Source organism: Pan paniscus, chromosome Y, assembly GCF_029289425.2.
Source record: "Pan paniscus chromosome Y, NHGRI_mPanPan1-v2.0_pri, whole genome shotgun sequence".
Taxonomy (NCBI): domain Eukaryota; kingdom Metazoa; phylum Chordata; class Mammalia; order Primates; family Hominidae; genus Pan; species Pan paniscus.
In genome coordinates this window covers 41,357,842-41,384,161 of record NC_073273.2, presented here as the reverse complement: position 1 = coordinate 41,384,161, position 26,320 = coordinate 41,357,842, and the positions used below count along the sequence as shown (strand labels likewise).

The 26,320-nt window shown below is 40.1% G+C and overlaps 1 protein-coding gene across 11 annotated transcripts in view; it reads left to right on the top strand.

Annotated features, from left to right (window-relative positions):
- Window positions 1–858: 858 nt before the first annotated feature.
- Window positions 859–26,320, top strand: part of LOC100994646 (neuroligin-4, Y-linked) — a 293,763-nt gene continuing 268,301 nt past the window's right edge. For 2 of the 11 annotated variants that reach the window (XM_055106975.2, XM_055106978.2), the window contains exon 1: window positions 859–1,485. The gene's annotated coding sequence lies outside the window, so the exon portion shown is untranslated. Of the gene's footprint in view, window positions 1,486–2,483; window positions 2,819–2,869; window positions 3,470–26,320 lie in introns of those variants that run through there. The other 9 variants (XM_057301221.2, XM_003804882.5, XM_055106976.2 and 6 more) reach the window with 9 other exon arrangements.

The window sequence follows — 26,320 nt, the reverse complement described above, 5'->3', positions numbered from 1 at the left end:
GCATCATTATGGAAGGCTTCATGCTTAGGTTTACTTCCTAAAGCAGAAGCAATTAGGAGAATGTCCTATGTGTTGTGGACATTATCTTTTTTCCTTCCATAAATAAATTAATGGGCCATGAAATAATTTTAAGAAAAGCTAACTTTTATAGCCAGGTAGAATAAAAGTAATCACCATGAAATATTGTGAAGATAAGCAGGCCCCACACACTAGCTCAGCTAATCAATATGACAATATTACATGGAGATTATCTGTTCCATTTTACAGATGCAGAAATGGAGGCGAATATTAAAATTCATTCCTAAGGTCACATGCAACTTAAACCCAAGCAATCTCATTTTAGAATCTGTGTTCATTGCCACAACATTCTATGATGTACTCTGATCTTTGCATTGCCAATTTAAATCCAACTTTCTTCAAGCCAACTTTAAATACCGGGAACTTTAAGCATTGTCAATTTCAAGCCAACTTTCTCCAAACCAACTTTAAATACAGGGGTCACACCCTCCTCCTCGACCCCTGCAACTTGAAACTCCCTGGGAAAGATAACCTCCTGGACCTGGGAAATGAGGAGTATTTAGAAACAACTGCCTTTTGGTGAGCACACCTCCTATATTTTATCCAAATCATGAAATTATAACAATAGAAGTAAACAAAAAGCCTTCATTCATCCTCTTTCAACCATAACCTCGGCATAAAAAGCTCCTGTACTTTACAGAGCTGCATTCCAATTTTTGCTGCTCTTAAAAATTATTGTAATATCATTGCTTCCCAATTGAATCACAATAACGCAGACATAGGGACTGCTGGAGACTGTGACCTTAAACAGTTAAAAATGTCTGCATATCCGACATCATGTTTGGTGTGGAGAGTACCTAGAGATTCCTAAAAAAGCAAAGAGGAAGAAGGTTTGCTGTGCGCATCTGGGTACCCTGCTCTATCTCCAGGGTACCCAGGATCTCTCTGTTACAGCTGGTTTGCACTGGGATTTGTTGCTCTTTGCATGAGGTTGTAGCTGTGGACGTGGGTTTTGTAGCGATTGGGCCGACTCTGGAGATCTGTTGGCTGCTGGCTTTGTTAATTTCATTCATTTTGGTCCAATGGCAGAAGGAGAGCGCCGGAAGCAGAAGGACCTCTCTCCCCTAGCTCTCTTTTTCTTGCAGAGACATCTTTCTCCCATCTCTGTCTGTTAGTACAGAGCTCTTATTCAGCCACTAGCTCGGCCCTTCCTGCTTCAATTGTAATGCTTGTTCTGCCCGGGGACACACTATTGACAGCAGAAACAATGAATTTCCTCCAAACCCGGCAATGTTGGTGGCTCTTGCATTCCTCTGGATGAGCGAATCTAGTTGGGGGGTTCCAGAAGGGGAAGGCGCCTGGGCTTTCAATACATCCTCCTGAATCATACTGCGTTTCAGGTTCCTTAGAAAAATTTGGATGTGTAAAAAGAACTCTTAACGGCGATGCAGGTCTTCCACAGCTAAGGTAGGTGCAGTTTTAAGACGTGTCTCTCGCATATTATTATCCTTATTTTAAAAAGCCGTTTAAACAATTTGACTTGCAGTGGCTCTCCAGCAAAGGAGGGAAAGCCTCACTGGGGATATTTGAGCTTCATTTCATCTGATATTTATTTATTTTTTCCTTTTATTATTATTATTATTGGACAATTTGGGCTGGACTCTCTCCCATCTGTCTCGCTCCATTTCTTTGGTGTGGATGGGAATGTGGACATCAATGTATGGCTTTTACATGCAATCTCTCCACAGGAACATTTGGTTTTCTTTTCACTTAAAAATAAAAATGCAGGCCACCAATGTTGTTTGGAAGCATTTTGCTGCAATCAGCTGTTTGAACAGCTCTGGGGCCATGTGCGATGTGTTTAAAAAGTAGCGCTGCCTTCCATACAAATTAAAGGAAGACTGTGGCGGGGAAAGGAGGGGAAAAGAAAATATATATATATATACACACAGACATATATATGCGTATGTGTGAGTTCGTGAGTGTACACATACACACACACACACATATATATGTACACACACACACACATACATGCAATACAGGGGAAAAGGAGGGAAAAGGCCAGGGCTGGAGATGGCGAAAGCAGGAGGACTTCTGCAAACTGTGAGCATGGAAGGCTTTTCTTCTCTTTTCTCCCCACTCCAAAGCCCTCGTCTTCTTTAAGAAAACCACCACCGTCTGGGGTGCTTCTTTTGGGAGGCTGGGGTTGGGGGTTGGTGCCATTAACCAGAGAGAAAAGGGGAAATAAAGCTTGGTTGCGGTTGCATTAAGAGATTTTTTTTCCCCCTTCCTTCATCTCCTGGCCTCGGATAAGATAAGGTTTGGGGGATGCACGAAATAATCCAAGTGATTGATTAGACCTGGCATGGCTTGGTTGGGCTGGAGAAAGATCGGGGCGCGCTGGAAACCCCGCGTGAAGATGAAATGACTGTAGCTCCGTGCTGCTCCTCCAAACCCGGGAGCGGTCTCCATGCACTCCATGACGGGGGTGGGAGTGGTGAGGCAAGCCGCAAAAGTGGGGTAGAGCTGGTGGTTTTGCTTCTGCGGAAGCCTTTGAGTGTGGCCTGGACCTTAGATGGGGGTGCAGGGCGGTTTGCCGCTGCCACCCTCGGCACCATCTCTGAACTGCCCGCTTTTCCGGAGGAGCGGAAAAGTTGGAAGCCGAAAAGACAGGCGCCCGGAGCCGTGGTCTAGGTATCAGGTGATCCGGATCGCTAGTCCGTGCCCACTAAGAACAACCCTTCTCCCATCGGGGGTTCGGAGGAGTGTTCAGCCTGCGGGTCTGCCAGTCCCTAAGGTAGGGATGGGGGAGGGGTCTGAGGAATCCGTTCCAATAGGCACACCATCCCCACAGCGCTAGAAAAGGCAACCACCACCCGCTCCTTCCTCCCGCACCATCCCATCTAAAGGCTCTCTGCTGACCCGGGCCGATTTCTTCTGGTCTCTTCTCCCCCGCTTCCCACCTCCCAATTCCCGCGCAGCTCGGCTCCGTTCCCTCCCACTCCCCTAGGCGGTACTGAAAGCGAAGATCAGCCAAGAGTGCAGTCGGAGGCGGCAGAGACGGTGGCGGGTGAGCTAGGGACTGTGGGACGAAGCAGGGAGAGAGTGAACTTCAGCCCCGTCCCCTCCCCACTGCCGCGGCTGGGGCAACCGAACCCGCGCCTGAAGCGGCTTGGCTTGACCTGCGGAAGCGCGGGCCGGGATGGCGTGGGGAGAGGGAGGTAGGTGCCACTGGGCTGCAGATGACGAGTGGGTCGGGGGCTTGCTGTGGGACAAGAGGTTCAGGTTCCGGCCTGCGCCTTCCACTCCGCGGTGGCGCTGTCAGCCTGCGGTTTTCCAGGACTCCGATCTACCCCAGGGACGCTCTCATCCTTCAGGCGGTCTCCTGGACGCCCTTTCCTCCCCTTGCCCCCAGCCTGACCTGGCTCCTTCGCCCCTCGGAGAACCGGTAGGTTGGGGTCCCTCGGCGGGGGTCTAGTGAGCCTAGTCGCGTGTTTGCGCCCCCGGTATCTAGGCCGCGTGCCGCGCGCAAATCCGGGCCCAGGCGTACAGTTCTGGAGCCTAGTCGCCGCCAGACACAGGGCCCTTTGTACCCGGAGGAGCGGGAGCGGGGGCGTCAGGCCAACCCTTGCACCCCAGGGGCCTGCCTAGGACCACCCTGGGAACAAATGTCTCGCTCGGAAAACGAGGTGAACCCGGAGGATGTCCTCCGCACCATACCCCTCCCGTTCTTGAGAAGGCTTTTTCTTTTTTTCTTTTTTTTTCCCCGGTTTCCTTTTCTCTGGCTTCTTCCACACCTTACCGCAGGTGTGGGCCTCTTTTCATGTATGTGCGGCTGCTATCTCGGGGATGGAGGGGAAGGCGGTGTAGGAGGCAGCGTGGAAGGGTACTAGGAGGTGGCGGCGGAATTTTGGGCCTGGTGATGCGCCCGAGCTTGCAGCTAGCTGGGACACTGGGCCCCCCAGTCACGAATTCAGCCCAGGGTTTGGGCGAGACTGCCTGGAGCAAGGACGGAGGATCCAGATTTACCATTTGGACCCAAATTAAGAAATTTGGGGTGGGGGTTGGGTAGGGGTTTTGAAACTAAGCAGGTGACGTCCTTGCGAGCTGAATCCACAAGGTGGTAGTATGGCTTATATTATTTTTATTTTATTATTTTATTTTATTTTTCTGTTGTTCATTTTTTTGTGTGTGTGGGGAGTGGGGGATGTTTTTTTCTCTGTGTACTCCAATCTTATGCTTTTTGAAGGCATCCATTGCCCGTAGGGTTTACATAAGACCGCGTTGCATTATATTTTCTTAAAAGAGGGGTGGTGTGCATAAGCTTCCATTTCAGAATCAGTCGCTCCTGTGATGTGAGGGAGGCAAAAGCAAACAAAAGCAAAAATAAACAAAATAAGAAGTTTAGGGAGACTTCATTATCCCCACGAAGCCGGAATTGCCAGTTTGTGTGGTCGTTCTGCCGGCAACATAGAAGTGCGTGTTTCAGAAATCCTTGGATAGCTTCTTTCTTCTCCAACTAGAAATTAAATGGCCAGGGTGCAAACACCTGACTTTGATGAAAACAAAGTGGCAGAAACTACAAGAGATCTGATTGCTTTCAATGAACGCACTGAGACTTTTCCTAGAGGATGGCAGAGCTGGGAGAAATCAGATCTCAAAGAAATCTGCAGTTTTGTGAAGGCAGATTTGCAGAGTGGAGAATTATTTCATACCTTTAGTTGGCCCTGGAGAAGATGTTAGCAGTAATCCGTCAAATCCTTAGCATAGATTTTCCTGTGGAAATGAGCAAAATGTTAAGGGGTTGGGGGATGGCTATATAGGAATTTCATGGAGACCTCTGCAAGGATGTATTTTCTCAGATTAGAAATCCGGTATTTTATTACACAATGCAATGAATGCATTCTACACACACATGCATTCCATATTTCTGTATGTGTGTCTGTGTGTGTGTGTGTGTGTATATGTAGTCTTTTTAAAGAGTATCTTTGACATGTAAAAACAATCAGGGCCATTGTAGGAAGTGGAAAATTACTTCATCAGTTTTAAATCAGTGGATTAAAATCGGAGGCTTGATTTTGTGTGTGTGTGTGTGTGTGTGTAACACTAGAATGATAATTGCATTTTCATAATAATGTTTGTGCTTGGATACCATTTTAAAGTTGCTTTGATGTTTTCTTCTCTGGTGAAAGAATTTTTCTTTTCTTTGTGTTTTATTTAAATAAACTAATGCTTCATATACAGTAGGCCCTAAAACCAGTAACCTAGCTGATTTTTACTCAAACCTAAGAATATAACAGATACTTGGTAAGGGACTAGTGGCTGCATAAGGTAGATAATTATGTTATCTTGATGCTGTAAAATTTACAAGCAGACTTGAAGGAATTTGAAAGTTCACGGTTTTGGGCCTGGAATGTAGACTAATGGTAAGCATACAGATTTTTTTTTAATTTGTGAATTTGGCTTTTTCATTTTTGTGTGTGTAGTAATTTGTGGAAAGCTTATAGTCTCTCCACAAAGACAGGAGCTTTTGACTGACTCGCCACCAGAGAATTGCTTTCACAAGTGCAGGGGTCTCTTTAAAATCTCTTTGGAATACTGTGCTTTTATTTCTACACCACAAAAAAGGATCTCACAAAAGTAAACATTCAAGTGCATGACGGAATGACCTTTTTTAAACATTCTTTCATTTTAATTGGTACTCCACACTTCAAACCTTTCCTAAAACTTTGAATATTGCCAATAATGCAAGTTGCTCAGCGAATATTGTGAATATTGCATTCAAATGAAGTAGCAATATAAAAATATTTTAAGTCATTTAATGTCCTCCTTCTGAAGACAGGCGTATGTGGTTAAAATATACTTAAATTCCAAATATGGTGAGAGCTGGTCTTAGGATGTGAATGTCAAGTTTAAGCAACACAATTTTAGTTTGTAAACCAGAATGTATTCTTTCTATACTACTTTCTGATTTTTAACAATATGTATTCTATTCCTAAATGGGAAAAATATGTTCAGTTGAGTTCAAATCCATTGCTGTTTTCTGTTTTTGTCTTAGTACTACACTTTTTCAGAGGAGAGTCTTCATCTCTTACTTAATTATGTGAATGGATTTTCAGACAGACTGTGCCTTCTGTATAGCCACCTTTTATTTCTTAAACCCCTGAGCTACCAGTTTGAAATCAAAGATACAGCTTTTGCCCAGTCATTTAGAGAAAGTGAGAATGGAAATTGAAGCCCAGGCCATTGAGGCAATTAGGTCATCTGCTGTGCCCTTTGCTACCATTCAGTCAACGAATATTTTACAGTTTCATCATTTTAATCTAAACAACCTACATTTGGACTTTGAAAGGCTCCATTGTTTTTTGTTAAGTGAATGGCAGTGTAGGAAACCCTTCCTCATTTTTCTTGGGGCAGAGTGGCACACATGAATGAGAAAAAAAGAAGGCAATACCTCCTAGCAGTTTGTCATTCTGACATTCATAGGCTTTGAATAAATGTGTAGATGAAAAGGTCTTCTCTCTGCAGGTGATTACATGAAATAAAAAATAAGTAAATAAAAGTCTCATAAAAACACTACAGGAGTGGAAGGTTGATGGTGGAAAACAGCCTATCTACCTTGGGTTGAGATTTCAAACTTTAGACATTTTGTGTTGAGTTCACATGTCCCTGATGTATGCGGAACAGCTCCATATACCACATCTTCCCAAGGCATGCTCATCTTCCCAGAAATCGTACCTGAAGGAGAGCAGGCCTAACCCCAACAATATTTTTAAAAACTCTCTCTATATATGTAACTATATATATAGAGTAAAATCTGTATCTTACCATATATAATATATATAGTAATATATATTATAATAAGGTTTGTATTTATAAAGGAAAGAAGTTTAAATGACTCGCAGTTCAGCATGGCTGGAGAGGCCTCAAGAAGCTTACAATTATGGGAAACGGGAAGCAAACACATCCTTCACAGGATGGCAGGAAGGAGATGAATGAGAACCAAGTGATTCATGGAAAGCCCCTTATAAAACGATCAGATCTTGTGAGAACTTACTCACTATCATGAGCATGGCATGGAGGAAACTGCCCCTGTGATTCAATTATCTCCCACCATGTGCCTCCCATGACACATGGGGATTGTGGAGCCACAATTCAAGATGAGGTTTGGGTGGGGACACAGTCAATTCATATCATGAGGTTTTATTATTTAAGACAGGAAAAGAGTAATCCTCCATACTTTAGACGGGAGATGAAGTACAGTGAACATTTATAGTCCCATTGGTTGAAGAATACATTTCGACGAGAGAAATGTTAATTTCATTATATTGCTAATGAAATGATCTAGGCTTTCACTGCTCTCTGGAAATGTGGAGAAGTGGCCCAGGATTTTGTTTGGGTTGTTCTATTTAAAATGTACATTACATAAAGAAATCATGATTTGTCAAAGTAACAGAGTGGTATTTTTGGCTTACAATGGGACTTTCTTAGCTCCATCTGTTAATATCGGTGATCATTTTGGTTTTAAGAGGCCAGTATCTGATTGGATGATGAAAACCTGGATCTCAAAGCCATCACCCCAGACATGTGATTTTATTAACGTCTGTGGGCATCTCTCCTGGCTCCCACATCAACCCTTCATCCAGGCTCATTTTCTCTGTTTTTGTTTGGTTGTTTGTATGCTTTGGGTGGGGAAAGGGGACACATCTTTTGCTAAGGCCACCTTTTTCAGTCATGAAATGTAGCCTGTCAATAAGCTGAAAAGGAACTTGAGTTGTTTCAGGTTGCATTAGGTAATAAGTTTTTGGATCCTTTAAAAAAAAAAAAGGACTGAAGTTACTAAAAGTGTTATTGGCACTGATAAAAGAGCCATGGTGAATTGTGGTTTGTTTTCACAAGGTGTGGAAAAGGCCTCCTTTGTTCTTTGATGATGGCTGTAGTGAAGTTGCATGCGGTGCCATTTTCCATGTTTAGTATTTCAACAATACCAATATGTGGCTCTGGAGTATGGGACGGGCAAGTCGAAGAACTCAGTGAGGCATGCCATGTGACTCCAATGGTCAGTCAGAGCTGTTCAGCATGGAACTATGGTCCCAAAAGCATGGGGGATGGGGGCAGAAGAAACTCATTGCAACTGAGTGTCTTTAACTTGTTCCAGCCCTCACTACTCTCTGTGAATATAACTCTGTGAGTGGGTTAGGTGAGGAAACTCACAAAAGTAAATGCATGTTTTCACAAACAAATTTTATCATTGTTAACTGTTTTCCTAAGTGAGACAATATGCCCTCATGCCCTGAAGCTACACTGTAAGAATGGCAGTATGTATGAGCAGGTGTATACACATACATGTGCACATATGCCAACACACTAACTAGGAACTAGTCCTTGCAGAAAATGTTTTTTTCAGTCATTGTAACACACTAGATAAAAGCAAGTGTGTGTGTGTGTATATATATATACACACACATATATGTACATACATGTATAAACACATATATGTACATATAGATATATATCTGAAGGAAAAATATCATTTTTCATTAGTTACTTTCCTTTTTTTATTCCCATCATTCACCAAACCTATGTTATATTAAACAATCCATAACACCTGGCCTGGACAATAGAGTGAGACCCTAACTCCACAAAGAAACAAAAATTAAAAACAAAGTAGCTGGCACTAGGCAAGTAGCTGTGGTTCCAACTGAGGTGGGAGGATCACTTGAGCATAGGAGTTCATGGCTGCAGTGAGCTATAATTACACCACTGTACTCCAGCCTGAGAGACAGAGCAAGACCCTATCTCTAAAAAATATATATAAATAAAACATAAAAAATAAAAATAGAAAATTTACAATGAAAGGTGTAAAGTTACCTATGATGGGCCTGGGTGTAATCTTCATTTAGGAGTGAATATATTCATTAAAGTGAGACCTAAGTAGTATAAAGTATGTGTTTAGGGACAGGTGCCCATTTTCTCTAGGTCTCCTGGAAGATTTTTTTTCTAAATTGAGTTCTGATTCCAAAAAAGGTGTTATTGCCTATGCTTATGGTGAAACTATATGTGTGACAAAATGCTACTCTGTCTTGTCCATCAATATTGTGCAATGTGGTATTCTTTCATGGAGCAATTGACAACTTTTACAGTGATCAAACTGGGCACTCTTTACTAAGGCTAAACTCATAACCCTTTTATCTGACTTTGTAGAGGATTCTCACCTTTATTTCTCTCGGTACCCAAAGGCTGGCCTCAGAGACTGTTCCCATTGAAGCCTTACAGAAAGCTTGGTAGAGCATTGTAACAGCCCAGCTTCAGAAACCCAGCTTTGACTTTCAATAAATATGAAGGAGTTTGAAGTCACAAATGTTGAGAACCTCATTATAGTCTCTTTATGATCTTGAGTCCCTCTCTTCCTGAAGACTTCCTTTGAACTCAAATTTAATATGCACTACTTATTCACACTTGTACTTATGGAAAAGCATTGACAATCCCAGGTAATAACTAGAGAAGAAGTGAGTGAATGCTAGAGGGTTTCTCATTTAGGTTGTTCACTCACCACTGTGCACAGGCTCTTTAGAAATCTCCTTACACATGATGAGACTGTAAGCAGACTTATGTTTCTGAAGCATCAGTATACAGGGGTGCAGAAAGAAATGGGCTAGGTCACTTAGAGCTACGAGTATAACTAAGATGGACAAAAGAGTTTTATTTGCAGATTATATCTATAGAGCCTTCATCATCTATATCTGTATCTATATATAAAATAGGGTGCATATAAACATACACAGATCATAGATTATTCATTTCAGTTTCTACATACAATATATAATTTATATACAATTGCATTTATATGCATTTATATAATAGTATTTGTATACAACTTATATACTTGAATAAAACTATCATCAATAGCTGTTTAATATATATTTATTTCTAGATAGTTGTATTTATGTACATTTACATAATTGTATTTATATACAGTTTATATTACTGATGAAATCCTTTATCACTTGCAAACTTACTTATACAAAATACAATTTATCTAAACATAAAATGTATTATATAAATATAAGTTATATATTAATATATAGCATATACAATAAGTCATAAATATATAATAAAAATGTGTTTTGTATACTTATTATATATTGAGTATAACTCATTTAAATACAATTTTTATATTATATAATGTATTATGTATTGTGTAATAAATATAATTTATATATTGCTATTATATATACCTATTTTATAAGATATAATAAAATCCATCTAAATCTATAATAAAATATGTATATATGTTCTGTATATGTATTTTTCTTGCTTTCTATGTATTAAAAATACATGCAAACTATATATATAGATATGCATTTTCCAAAAGAAACTGTGTTATAGGTGGTGAGTGAACTTCTAGGCTGATTCACAGGAGCTATGGTTACTGTGGTTAGTGGTCCATGGAAACTACAACTTTACTTTCAAGTGGAGCATAAGAGCTATAAATGACTGTAATATGATGGCAAGCACATCATGGCACTCTGTGAATCCTGAGAAATCGACCTTTCGTGTGTTTTGTGAACCAGTCAGGAAAGCTCATTTGAGTGGGAGTATGTGTCAAGCCATGTGTCTCTCCCACCGAGATGGATAGACAACATCTGCTTATAGACTGAGAAACTATCTGAGGTTGTGTGGAAGTCATGACAAATTGGCAATGTCCTCAGTGTGTTCGGGGTGGGAGGTGGTGATGTCCCTGGATCTATGCTTAGCTTTTATCCCTCTGTGGGACCAATTCTGTTGGCAAAATCACTTCTGTGGTCTTGCTCCAGATGAAAAATCAACATGGAAGGCTTAGGGGTTTAGTGGTCTAATAATGGCAAGAAAGAAAATCAGTGACTAAGATCAATTTATCCTTTTGTGCAAAACAGCTTTTTTATTGGAGGAGCTAGCTCTTATATAGAGCAGGAGCTAGCTCTTATATAGAGCCACCTAGTATGTTCTTTCATTTGTCATTTTTATTGATCATCTACTATATGCCAGATACAGGCCAGAAAGCAAATTCTGAGCTGGTAATGGAGAGGCAAAATAGGCCATCCCTGTACTCTAAAAAATCCTGCCTATGTGTGGATGTTCACAAGAACGTTGTTAAGATTTTTAGTTCAGGTATGGATTACTTTCTTTCATTTTTGTGGTATACTTTACTTTTTTTTTTCTTTCATCCTCATCCCTCTCTCCTTCCCTTCCTTCCTTCTTCCCTTACTTCCCTCCCTCCTTCCTTCTTTTTCTCTATTTTCCTTCCTTTTTTTCTCTCCCTCCTTCCCTCCCTCCGTCCATCCTTCTTTCCTTCCTTCCTTTCTTCTTCCCTCTTTTCTTTATGCTATTTGGATGAGTGATAAAATCTCAAGGGTCCTTAAAATATTAAAGGGAAAATGAAGATAATTCTATTGAAGAACAGATCAAATAGGAAAGAGTAATGAAAAGAAAGCTTCCTGGAATGAGAAATTAGCATGTTCTTTACAATTTAATAGAATTTTTCATATACCATATTTGTATAGCTGGTTAGATTTTAAAACTTTGTCAAACCCTACATTTATAAAACCTTAGTTTTCATTTTAGTAAGTTATATGGATGAATGCACACATAAAGCAGACTACCTTGATTCAACAAAAACATTCAAATATTAGTGATCCTTTTTTTTTTAACATATGGTAGTGGAAACAGCTTCATTAATTTATGGCTATTTCCTACATACTTTTTAAAATCAATAAGCAACAGTCAGATATTTCAGCATTTTTAAGGCATGAACAGTACCTTGAATTGTAATATATTTTAGTCTAAAACATCTGGTAACATCACAGATAATTGCTTCAAACTCTACTGCCGCTCATATAATTTACTTTTTTCATCAATTTAAGGTCTTTTAGAGTCATGAAAGGACCTTTAAAATAGACAACATCACTCATACTATTGAGCTAGGATTGCTTAAAGATGGAGCATAGATTACATTGTCTCAGAGGAAAATATTTTATGAAGATTCTTTTTTTTGTGTGTGTGTGTTCTTGGATACATGTGCAGAATGTGCAGGTTTGTGATAGAGTTATACATGTGCCATGGTGGTTTGCTGAACCTATCAACCAGCCATCTAGGTTTTAAGCCCCACATGCATTATGTATTTGTCCTAGAGCTTTGCCTCTCCCTTTCTCCCACCCTGCACCAGGCAGTGTGTGAAATTCACCTCCCTGTGTCCATGTATTCCCATTGTTCAGATTGGACTTATAAGTGAGAACATGTGGTGCTGGTTTTCGGTTCTTCTGTTAGTTTGCTGAGAATGATGGTTTCCAGCTTCATCATGTTCATGGAAAGGACGTGAACTCATTCTTTTTCATGGCTGCTTAGTATTCCATGGTGTATTTGTACCACATTTTTTTCTATCCAGTCTATCACTGATGGTCATTTGGTTTGGTTCCAAGTCTTTGCTATTGTAAACAGTGCTGCAGTAACCATACATGTGTATGTGTCTTTATAGTAGAATGATTTATAATCCTTTAGGTATATACGCAGTAATGGGATGGCTGAGTCATATGGTATTTCTGGTTCTAGATCCCTGAGGAATCTCCACACACTCTTCTGCAATGGTTGAACTGATTCATAGCCAACAAACATGTGAAAAAAAGCTCATCATCACTGGTCATTAGAGAAATGCAAATGATTCTTTAAAAAGTATAAGAACTCCTGAATCAGGTATTTTATCTTGAAGAGGCTCCCTGGTCCAATATTTCTGGAAAACCTCATGTATCATTTGCCTCTCTTGAATTTTACCCTGAAGACAGACACATTATGGCCTTAAAGCCTCCTATACTAATGGATTTAGCAGGCATACCAAATAACTTAAGGTTGGTTCTTTGTAATGAATTTTAATCAAATTAACTACCTAACAGTATTCAGAATACTTCCGTTGACACAGAGCAGAAAGAAGTGCCAACAGGATATGAAGTATCTTTAAATTACCAAAATAATTTGGAGAAATGAACTTGTTGATTTTTTCTTTATTTTATTTACTTATTCAAAACTTTTTGAGTGCCAAGAAGTGGGATAAAAATACAACGAAATTGTTTATTTTTCCTATATTAACGATAGGCTAATATTATTTTGCACCTCTGGTCTTATGTTTGAGAACAAATAAGTTTTATCTGAATATTTTATCTCTCTCTCGTGTGTGTGTGTGTGTGTGTGTGTGTGTGTGTGTGTGTGTTTAATCTCTCATGTCCTGTCAAAAATTAAGAAAAAGAACAGTTTGATTCAGTCTTCACACATCTTTCTTAAACAGTTAAAGGCAAAATCATCAGAGCTACATGGCCCAAATATTAGCAGGTAGGTTCATGTTTGAATTCTCAGAGGGTGATTATGTAGTTCAATTTTAACTCCTTCAACAGACAGACTACTATCGTTGATGAGCAAGGAGACAAAAGTATTTGATAAACATTATATAGTTAATATTATCCTTGAGGGAGGGGAGAAGGCTGCCTGTCTTAGGTAATGCTTTCGATGGCAGGTTTGTCCTAGGCTTGAGGTAGCAGGCTTGCTCTATTGGCTGAAGAAGCCTTAACATGCATGCCAGTATTGCAGATTTACCCACATGCCAATTGTATGCTGTGGAAAGAAATGAATAATGTAGATCCCATTACAGAGAATGATGTGGAACAGATAGACTTAATGCATCAGAACCAGTGAGCAGTAGACAAGACATTTAGAAAATAACAACAGCAGTGAAAACAAATATAAACAAACCACAATCAAAACCATTACATTTGGGTTTCTGGTTGCCTGTTACCGCAGAGGGTTCTGGTTACAAGCTAAAATGTAACCCAGTAGGAAGGTCAAGACAAGGCCCTTCATGCTGTGTAAAACAGTAACAAACAGTAAGGATGACCCAGGGAGAAAGGGTAACAAGTTACATTGAAGTTAAATACTAGGGAGAAAGTGTAGCAGTTACATGGAAATTAAATACCAGTTACCTGTGCAGAGACTGAAAATACAAAGCAGACACAGGAATGGTAGTAGTAGAAGGCCAAGGGCAAGGGATTGGTGGGGGGAGGGGGGTTGGGGGGATGGGGCGGGAATCTGAATTTGATCTGAATTTGTTGCAGCTTGAAATTGCAGCTTGAAACTAGCCAGCCAACTCTAATGAGGGCATTGATATGGGAAAAACACTACCTCAGAAAAAAAAATCTGACAACCTAGGTAGAGATCAAATGGTACCATATTCTGAGGATGGAATAATAATTCACACATGGCTTCACATAAAATTTGTGTGACAATGGTTATTTACTATGATTCAGTCTGCCATGACAATTTTACCAGTAAAATAACTTTCTAGGATTTATTTGATATCAGTTGATAAGCCTACCTTAAATGAATAACCAGAATATGACAATTGAAAATTAATGTAAAATTACACAAATAGTTATGTGTCTAGATATTTCACAATCAAATGTATGTGGGCATTTAATCTAGTCAGATCCCAATAATAAAAAATTCTTTCTTTCTAGACCAACATTTATCTTGATATTATACTTACATATGTAAATTACAACCACATATTTGCATATGTAAATTACACAGCAATTTACACATAGATACATACATAGCTCACTTTTTGTTGGGGAACATATTTTCCTGAAGGTTTTTTTTTTTTTTTTTTTTTTTTTTTTTTTTTTTTGAGATGGAGTCTCGCTCTTTTACCGAGGCTGGAGTGCAGTGGTGCTATCTCGGCTCACTGCAAGCTCCGCCTCCCGGGTTCATGCCATTCTCCTGCCTCAGCCTCCTGAGTAGGTGGGACTACAGGCGCCCACCACCGCGCCCGGCTAATTTTTTGTATTTTTAGCAGAGACGGGGTTTCACCATGTTAGCCAGGATGGTCTCGATCTCCTGACCTTGTGATCCGCCTGCCTCGGCCTCCCAAAGTGCTGGGATTACAGGCGTGAGCCACCGCACCCAGCCGAAGGTTTTTAAAATAATAATTATTCTACCTGTAATGCCATAGCAGTATTGGTAAAAAGTTCAAATGTGGCTGGGTGGAGTGCCTCATTCCTGTAATTCTAGCATTTTGGAAGGCCAACACAGGAGGATTACTTGAGTCCAGCACTTTGAGAGCAGCCTGGAAAACCCTATATGTACAGAAAATAAAAAAAATAAAAAATAGAGTAAGCCAGGTGTGAGTGGTGCATGTCTGTATCCCTGCTACTCAGGAGGCTGAGGCATAAGGATCACTTGAGGAGTTTATCAGGAGTTTGAGGCTGCAGTAGGCTATGACCTCACCACTGCATTGCAACCTAGGCAACAGACTGACACCCTGTCTTTTAAAAAGAATTCAAATGCATCATTTATGTGGACAGATTTGACTGGTGTCATTCTGTTGCTGAATCATTCCAAGGTATGCATTTACCTTTTCTCTCTTGAAACAGCTTATGCAAAAACAAACAACTAAACAGAGAAGCAGTTTGCAAAACTATATTTAAAGGTAAACCATACTCCCTCACCCCAAACTCCACAAAAATAGTTTTATGTAGAGAAACCACAGATGGTGCAGCCCCCAAATCTGGAGCATCCTCAGGTACCTTGGGGTATTCTGGAGTGAAAGACTAAATCTCAGAGGCTTTTGGTCACACTTGGGTAGGCATCCTGATTGGCTAGTGAAGAAACAGCTGTCCATGCTGTGGTCAGTTTCAGCCTTTCCTGGAAGGGAATTTTCCAGCATTGGGTGTTCCTGAAGATGCTTATAGCAAGTTATGTTCAATGAAGCCAGCTGCATCCTGATTTATCTGTTATTCAATCTGTGCTGCATAATAAAAAAGGTCTGCTTTAAAAATGAAATCATGCACTTTGCTTTATTTTGCCCATTTGATATTTCTTCTAATGTTGTAAGCTTCTCATGAATTGGCATAAGCAGATATGTTACAAATTGATCCATCCAGGACATCCTTGCTAGTCTTAGCTCACCATAGCAAGTCAGAATGGAAGACAGTTGCTTCTCCTCCCTTACTCTCCCCATCCCACCTCACATCTGACATCCTTCCCCTCTGAGGAAAAATAATCCTCTGTTCAAATTTAAAAGCATGGCCTGGTACGATGGCTCATGTCTGTAATCTCAGCACTTTGAGAAGCCAAGGCGAGCAGATCACTGGAGGTCAGGTATTCAGTCAGTGATACACTCTCTATACTAAAAATATACAAATTAGCCAGGTGTGGTGTCATGCACCTGTAGTCCCATCTACTTGGGAGGCTGAGGCAGGAGACTTGCTTGCACCTGGGAGGTAGAGGTTACAGTGGGCTAATATCATGCCACTGGACTCCAGCCTAGGCAACAGAGTGAGTCTCTGAAAAAAAGAAAAAAATATAGAAAAATGTTCAAGTATTTACTGTCCACATCTTTCAGCTATTTAACACTTCACTGGGATTGTGAAGTGAAATGGAGTGCCATTATTACCTTGTTAGCCACTTTCAATTTGGAAAGGTAAAAATGTCCTTCAATGGCTATTGAACTGCCTGCACTGAACTTAAAGTACAGTTTGTTGGAATATTCGTGATGAAGTTGAAAAATAGAATTACAGATTATTAGGACTTGAATGTACTTGAGGAATCATTTGTATTCCCTCATGTACACAAGGAAATTGAGTCACAGAAAGTTTCTGGGATTTATCCCCATACTTTTAAACACTAAAATGTTCCCGAAATGAAATGAAATACTTCCAATTGTTAACATATCTGCTTATGTCAATTCATGACAAGCTTACAAAATTAGAAGAAACATCAAATGGGCAAAATAATGTGAAATGCATGATTTCATTTTCAAAACAGACTTTTTTATTATGCAGCAGAGATTGAATAAGAGATAAATCATTTTGATGAAAGGAACAATGAGAGAAAGCAAAGAAAGACATGTCCTGCATTAAAAGCTGCATTTGGTGGTAACTCATTTTGTTTTATGAGTTATGATGAATGCATCTTAGCTGTTTCTAACCTCCCTCCCATTCCCTATTTTTATTTGTCAGTTAAAGCACAGCATTTTTCCCTTTTTTTTTTTGAAGTGTTAATTAATTGCATTTGTTTAATGCATCTTGCTGTGTCTCAAGCATTGTTAACAAGGGATAATGCCTTTTTTCAGGGATGATTCCTCCCTTTCCTTACGGGGCTTTGTCTGTGATGGGAACTTTATGTTTTATTTATTTATTTTCTTTTTAAGAGACAGGGTCTAACCAGGTTGCACAGGCTGGTCTCAAACTCCTGGGCTCAAGGGATCCTTCTGACTGACCTCTTGAAACATTGGGATTACAGGCGTGAGCCACCGCACTTGGCTCTATCTTTCTGCAAAAACCTAGCAATTCTAATTCTCTCTCCATCTATGTCTAGACCAGGGAGATATAATCAAGAGAAAAGAAACACCTACCTTCATTAGATTAAGAGTCAAAAGAGCCTACAGGCAAAAAGACTCCAGGACCCTCTTGAGTGAGCCTGTGCATTGAAATCTTCAGCTTCATAGAGACACAGAAGTCCAAATAGGAAGTTGGATTTGCCCTATTTTCTTAGCCTCTTCTAGTCTGTGACCGTTTCTTAGTCTTTCCTTGTTTTTCATGACCTTAATCGTTTTTTGGTATTAATATTATGGAGAATGTCCACCACCTGGGGTCTGTCTGATGTTTTAGACAGGGATATGTGTTTTGGGGAGGAAATCTGCAGAGATGAATCAATCATTTATATCACTATGGGCACATGGATGTTTTGGATATGTTTTAGGTTTTAATTCAACACTACATTACTGTAACTTGCTCTACTTTATATTCTTTGTGGCCATGATGAGACACTAAAACATCTATTCACTTGAATAGCAAGTAAATGAGAGGACTCAATGGCAAATGACTGTTATGCTTTAACATATCCAGTTCTTTGTATATTTTTTGACATTTAGGTTATTTTAATGCTTTTGCTCCTTGGTCCTCTAAGGTATTTCCTTCTTTTTTTTTTTTTTTTTTTTTTTTGCTCCACACCCCTCCCTCCTCTAACTTGTTTTCAAATTCTTCCTTGTAAATTGTGCATTCCTCATTCTAGGGGCATTACTTATTTTCTTTTGCTTGCTTCAAAAAACATTCTGCCTTGGTCTGTACACATTTTCCCTCTTATATCCTTTCTGTAAGCATTTGTATTCAGTTGAAATCTTATGGAATACTTTACCACAGAAAATTTCTGGTGTATACCAAAAAAGGAAATGAAAATAGAATAATGGATCCCATTTGCCCATCATTTGCTTCAGCAATTATGAATGCATAGCATAATCTTTAGTATTTAACCTCATTTATGTTTCCATTCTTTTTATGGCATGATGCAATTTATTTAAAGATAGTTTGGTGAGAACCATTCACTCCCCTGGAAAGGAGGCTGAAGCCCAAAAGTCAAAGTGGTGTGGCTTGGCGGGTCCCATCCCCACTGAGTCCGGCAAGCCAAGATCCACTGGCTTGAAATCTCGCTGCCAGCACAGCAGTCTTAGGTCAACCTGGGACACTCCAGCTTGGTGTGTGTGTTGGGGCGGGGGGGGTGGGGGAGGGGGGCATCCACCATTGCCAAGGCTTGAGTTGGCAGTTTTACCCCCACAGTTGTAAAGAAAGCCGCCTGGCAGTTCAAACTGGTCAGAGCTCTCCACAGCTCATCAAGGCCACTGTGGCAAGACTGCCCCTCTAAATTCTTCCTCTCTGGTCAGGGCATCTCTTAAAAAAAGGCAGCAGCTCAGTCAGGCACATATAGTTAAAACCCCCATCTCCCTGGGACAGAGCACCTGGGGGAAAGGGCAGCTGTGGGTGCAGCTTCAGCAGACTTAAACGTCCCTCCCTGATGGCTCTGAAGAGAGCAAAGGATCTCCCAGCACAGTGTTCAAGCTCTGCTAAGGGTCAGACTGCCTCCTCAAATGGGTCTCTGAAACTTGTGTATCCTGACTGGGACACACCACCCAGCGGGGGCCAACGGACACCTCATACAGGAGAGCTCTTGCTGGCATCTGGCGGGTGCCCCTCTGGGACAAAACTTTTAGAGGAAGGAGCAGGCAGCAATCTTTGCTGCTCTGCAGCCTCCACTGGTGATACCAAGGCAAACAGGGTGTGGGATGAACCTGGAGCAATCTCCAGCAGAACTGCAGCAGAGGGGCCTGTTAGAATGAGAACTAACAAACAGAAAGGAATAGCACATCCACTCAGAGGCCCCATCTAAAGGTCATCAACATCAAAAAACAAAGGTAGATGAATCCACGAAGATGGAGAGAAACCAGTGTAAAAGGCTGAAAATTCCAAAAACCAGAATGCCTCTCCTCCTCCAAAGGATCACAACTCCTCACGAGCAAGGGAACAAAACTGGATGGAGAATGAGTTTGATGAATTGACAGAAGTGGGCTTCAGAAGGTGGGTAATAGCAAATTCCTCTGAGCTAAAGAAGCATGTTCTAACCCAATGCCAGGAAGCTAAGAACCTTGAAGAAAGGTTAGATGAATTTCTAACTAGAATAACCAGATTAGAGAAGAACATAAATGACCTGATGGAGCTGAAAAACACAACATGAGAACTTCATGAAGCTTACACAAATATCAATAGCTGAATTGATCAAGTGGAAGAAAGGATATCAGAGACTGCAGATCAACTCAATGAAATAAAGCAAGAAGATAAGATTAGAGAAAAAAGAATGAAAAGAAACGAACAAAGCCTCCAAGAAATGTGGGACTTTGTGAAAAGACCAAATTTAAGTTGAAGTGGTGTACCTGAAAGTGATGGGGAGAATGGAACCAAGTTGAAAAATACTCTTCAGGGTGTTATCAAGGAGAACTTCCCCAACCTAGCAAGGCAAGCCAACATTAAAATTCAGGATATACAGACAACACCACAAAGATACTTCTCCAGAAGAGCAACACCAAGATACATAATCATCAGATTCACAAAGGTTGAAATGAAGGAAAAAATGTTACGGGTAGCCAGAGAGAAAGGTCATGTTACCCACAAAGGGAAGCCTGTAAGGCTAATAGCAGATCTCTCTTCAGAAACCCTGCAAGCCAGAAGAGAGTGGGGGCCAGTATTCAACATTCTTAAAGAAAAGAATTTTCAACCCAGAATTTCATATCTAGCCAAACTAAGCTTCATAAGGGAAGGAGAAATACAATCCTTTACCGACAAGCAAATGCTGAGAGATTTTGTCACTATCAGGCCTGCGTTACTGGTGCTCCTGAAGGAATCAGTAAATATGGAAAGAACAACCGGTACCAGTCACTGCAAAAACATACCAAATTGTAAAGAACATTGACACTATGAAGAAACTGCATCAAATAATGTGCAAAATAACCAGCTAGCATCATAATAACAGGATCGAATTCATACATAACAATATTAACCTTAAATGTAAATGGGCTAAAAGCTCCAATCAAAAGGCACAAACTGGCAAATAGGCTAAAGCGTTAACACTCATTGGTGAGCTCTATTCAGGAGACTCATCTCATATGCAAAGACATACATAGGCACAAAGTAAAGGGATGGAGGAATATTTACCAAGCAAATGGAAAGCAAAATAAAAAAGCAGGGGTTGCAATCCTAGTCTCTGATAAAACTCACTTTAAATCAACAAAGATCTAGAGACTAGGGCATTACATAATGGTAAAGGGATCAATGCAAGAAGAAGAGCTAACTATCCTAAATACATATGCCCCCAGTACAGGAGCACACAGATTCATAAAACAAGTTCTTAGAGACCTACAAAGAGACTTAGAATGCCACACAGTAATAGTGGGAGACTTCAACACCCCACTGTCAATATTAGACTGAACAGTGAGACAGAAAATTAGCAAGGATACTCAGGACTTGAACTCCGCTCTGGATCAAGTTAGATCAAGTGGACCTAACAGACGTCTATAGAAGTCTACATCTCAAATCAACAGAATATACATTCCTCTCAGCACTTCATCTCAATTCTTCTAAAATTGACCACATAATTGGAAGTAAAGCACTCCTCAGCAAATGCAAATGAATGGAAGTCATAACAAACAGTCTCTCAGACTGCAGTGCAATCAAATTATAACTCAGGATTATAAATCATTCTACTATAAAGACACATGCACACATATATGTATTGCGGCACTATTCACAATAGCAAAGGCTTGGAACCAACCCATATGCCCATCAGTGATAGACTAGATAAAGAAAATGTGGCACATGTACACCATGGAATACTACACAGCCCTAAAAAGGATGAGTTCATGTCCTTTGCAGGGACTTGGGTGAAGCCGGAAGCCATCATTCTTAGCAAACTAACAAAGGGACAGAAAACCAAACACCACATGTTCCCACTCATAAGTGAAAGTTGAACAATGAGAACACATGGACACAGGAAGGGGAACATCACATACCAGGGCCTGTGGTGGGGGTGGGGGGCAAGGATACTATTAAGAGAAATACCTCATCTAGATGACTAGATGACGAGCTAATGGATGCAGCAAACCACTATGTCATGTATATACCTATGTAACAAACCTGCACATTCTGCATATGTACCCCAGAACGTAGAGTATACATAAAAAAGATCTTTCAGTACATTGCTGTAAAATATAGGAACCATTTTATTTTATTTAGTTGCAGAATCTTTTCCATGCCTAAAATTATCAACAATAATTCCTCTATGTCATCAACTATCAAATTATAAATGTCAAAATAATATTTTCATAGTTTGCTAACTCACACAAGGTCTATGCACTACAATCAGTTGATTTGTCTTTTACATTTCTTTTAACTGATATAGATTTCTTATCCTTTTATGCACATTCTTGTTGAAAAAAACTGCTCTTTTTACTCTACATGAAAGTGAGTTTTAGAATCGGAAAATTTAGCTGTCAAGTTATTTTAGAAGGAACGTGAGTATTTTCCATAATGCACAGTCTTAGGTTACCAACTCCTTAGGAGCAAGTGCTGTGTGACTTGGTAGTGATCTACCCAGAAGGAATGCTGCTGGGTAAATTTGGCCAGCTTGTGTGACAGCTCTTTGGACTCACTATATCTCAGTTTCATCTGCTTTTAACAGTGTTTTCTTTTGAAGATAGTTCCTGACTCTGTCACCCATGCTGGAGTGCAGTGATGCAATCATAGCTCAATGCAGCCTTGAACTTCTGGGCTCTAGAAGTCTTCCCACATCAGCCTCATATTATCTAGTACCTGGCAGAGATACAGATCTGATGAGAAACAAAGATAAAGGGGTGTCAGAAGGTAGCTTTTGCTGCATCATCACACATGCACACATGCACACACACCTGCATGCATACACACATGTGTACGCACACACAAATAATCAACTGCAATTTTTTCCTCTTTACCAACCCACAGTTAGCTAAAATTATCATTAGGGTATTTCTAGGTTATATGTGCACACACAACCTACTTAAGTTCTGAGCTCAATATTCTGTTTTATTCTTTCCTGTTCAGAAGCCAGCATCCATAGCTCTGGGTCTCATTATTTGCTTTTTGTTGTCCAGTTGTGCTCTACTGATTTAAAAGTTATCTTTACATTTTCAGTTTCCCAGTCAATTCAAGCCAAAGCATATTTATTGGGCATCTACCATGTGCTATGGACTGTGAGGGACTTAAAGATTAATAACAACAACCATAAAAACTCATTGATATGCTGGGCATTATTTCTCTCCCCATGGCCTCCAAATGCTTGGCCCATAATTCAAAACACTACAGCAACTTGAAGGCAGCAGATTGTTTCTCATTTCAGGGATCCACAGGTATATGGCTTCTCAAACAAAGGTCTGGTAATTCCAGGCTGCATGCAGCTATTCTTCCTTTAAAGACTGAGAAACCATGCATACAACATCTTTTCTTCCTTCTTCGTTTATACATTTGATAATTATATACTGACATCTTACTTTGAGAAAGTCGTCATACCAGATACTGTCAGTCATAGAAACAGAGTTAAGATTCAACCTCTGATCCCAAGGAAGGCAGACTCTTAGTAAGGAAGTCAAAACAATAAATGAAAATCCCCATACTGCAAGGCATGCACATCATACATTCCATAAGTGGGTAAAAACATGCCCTGGCAGCACAGAATCTTGCTTTCCATTTGTGTCATTGAGGACAGTGCATTAGTTGTCTATTGCTGCATAAAAAATTCCTCTAAACTTTAGGTTAAAACTGCAAACATTTTTTTTTTCCTCGTTCAATTTTCTTTTTTTTTTATTATACTTTAAGTTTTAGGGTACATTTGCACATTGTGCAGGTTAGTTACATATGTATACATGTGCCATGCTGGTGCACTGCACCCACTAACTCCTCATCTAGCATTAGGTATATCTCCTGATGCTATCCGTCCCCCTTCCCCCCACCCCCACAACAGTCCCCAGAGTGTGATATTCCCCTTCCTGTGTCCATGTGATCTCATTGTTCAATTCCCACTTATGAGTGAGAATATGCGGTGTTTGGTTTTTTGTTCTTGCGATAGTTTACTGAGAATGATGATTTCCAATTTCATCCATGTTGCTACAAAGGACATGAACTCATCATTTTTTATGGCTGCATAGTATTCCATGGTGTATATGTGCCACAGTTTCTTAATCCAGTCTATCATTGTTGGACATTTGGGTTGGTTCCAAGTCTTTGCTATTGTGAATAATGCCGCAATAAACATACCTGTGCATGTGTCTTTATAGCAGCATGATTTATAGTCCTTTGGGTATATACCCAGTAATGAGATGGCTGGGTCAAATGGTATTTCCAGTTCTAGATCCCTGAGGAATTGCCACACTGACTTCCACAATGGTTGAACTAGTTTACAGTCCCACCAACAGTGTAAAAGTGTTCCTATTTCTCCACATCCTCTCCAGCACCTGTTGTTTCCTGACGTTTTAATGATCGCCATTCTAACTGGTGTGAGATGGTATCTCATTGTGGTTTTGATTTGCATTTCTCTGATGGCCAGTGATGATGAGCATTTTTTCATGTGTTTTTTGGCTGCATAAATGTCTTCTTTTGAGAAGTGTCTGTTCATGTCCTTCGCCCACTGTTTGATGGGGTTGTTTGTTTTTTTCTTGCCAATTTGTTTGAGTTCATTGTAGATTCTGGATATTAGCCCTTTGTCAGATGAGTAGGTTGCAAAAATTTTCTCCCATTTTGTAGGTTGCCTGTTCACTCTGATGGTAGTTTCTTTTGCTGTGCAGAAGCTCTTTAGTTTAATTAGATCCCATTTGTCAATTTTGTCTTTTGTTTCCATTGGTTTTGGTGTTTTAGACATGAAGTCCTTGCCCATGCCTATGTCCTGAATGGTAACGCTTAGGTTTTCTTCTAGGGTTTTTATGGTTTTAGGTCTAAAGTTTAAGTCTTTAATCCATCTTGAATTGATTTTTGTATAAGGTGTAAGAAAGGGATTCAGTTTCAGCTTTCTACATATGGCTAGCCGGTTTTCCCAGCACCATTTATTAAATAGGGAATCCTTTCCCCATTGCTTGTTTTTCTCAGTTTTGTCAAAGATCAGATAGTTGTAGATATGCGGCATTATTTCTGAGGGCTCTGTTCTGTTCCATTGATCTATATCTCTGTTTTGGTACCAGTACCATGCTGTTTTGGTTACTGTAGCCTTATAGTATAGTTTGAAGTCAGGTAGTGTGATGCCTCCAGCTTTGTTCTTTTGGCTTAGGATTGACTTGGTGATGTGGGCTCTTTTTTGGTTCCATATGAACTTTAAAGTAGTTTTTTTCCAATTCTGTGAAGAAAGTCATTGGTAGCTTGATGGGGATGGCATTGAATCTGTAAATTATCTTGGGCAGTATGGCCATTCTCACTATATTGTTTCTTCCTACCCATGAGCATGGAATGTTCATCCATTTGTTTGTATCCTCTTTTATTTCCTTGAGCAGTGGTTTGTAGTCCTCCTTGAAGAAGTCCTTCACATCCCTTGTAAGTTGGATTCCTAGGTATTTTATTCTCTTTGAAGCAATTGTGAATGGGAGTTCACTCATGATTTGGCTCTCTGTCTGTTGTTGATGTATAAGAAAGCTTGTGATTTTTGTACATTGATTTTGTATCCTGAGACTTTGCTGAAGTTGCTTAAGGAGATTTTGGGCTGAGACAATGGGGTTTTGTAGATATACAATCATGTTATCTGCAAACAGGGACAATTTGACTTCCTCTTTTCCTAATTGAATACCTTTTATTTCCTTCTCCTGCCTAATTGCCCTGGCCAGGACTTCCAACACTATGTTCAGTAGGAGTGATGAGAGAGGGCATCCCTGTCTTGTGCCAGTTTCCAAAGGGAATGCTTCCAGTTTTTGCCCATTCAGTATGATATTGGCTGTGGGTTTGTCATAGATATCTCTTATTATTTTGAGATAGGTCCCATCAATATCTAATTTATTGAGAGTTTTTAGCATGAAGGGTTGTTGAATTTTGTCAAAGGCTTTTTCTGCATCTATTGAGATAATCGTGCAGTTTTTGTCTTTGGCTTTAAAACTGCAAACATTTATTATCTCATACATTTCTGTACTTCAGGGATTCGGGAGCAATGTAGCTGGCCAGTTCTAGTTCAGGATCTCTCATCATGTTGTAATGAAATCGTAGACAGGGCTTGCAGTTTTATGATGATGTGAGAGAATCTCACTTATGTGTGCTGGGCAGGAGGCTTCAGTTCTTGGCCACATTGGCTTCTCCCTAGGGCTATACATGAGACCTTAACAGCTGGCTTTTCTGAAAGTGAGGAGAGAAAGAAGGAGGCTAAAAGGGAGTCTAATATGAAAGCCACACACTCTTAGAACTTGATCTTGGAGATGACACCTTGTTGCTTTTGCACTAGATTTGGAGGTGAAACCTTGTAACCCCAGAAGGTGTTAATTGTAGGTGTCAATTGGCCATCTTGGAAGCTAGACTATCACAGAAGCTCTTCCAAAGGAGGTAGCTTAGGAGCTGCATAGAATTTTGTCATAAGGACAAAGGAGAAACTGTGAACAAACACATAGGTACAGCAAGTGTTGAGGATGGGCTGTGTTGTGTTCAGTGTTATCTTAAGGGTTGAGCTTCTGTGATGAAATTGAAATCAGATCATTTCAGATGGTGCAACTTGCTGGTAAGCCATGGATGTTATTCTGTAGGCAATGGATGAATCATAGCAGGACTTTGCAGAATTATTAAAGAATATCAGTTTCATGATAGTAGAGGTTGGGATAGAATAGAGAAGATTAGTAGTGCGAGTTGAGATCTACTGATAGATTCAACTGGGTTAGAGATTGAGGAAATAGGGAAGGAATGAG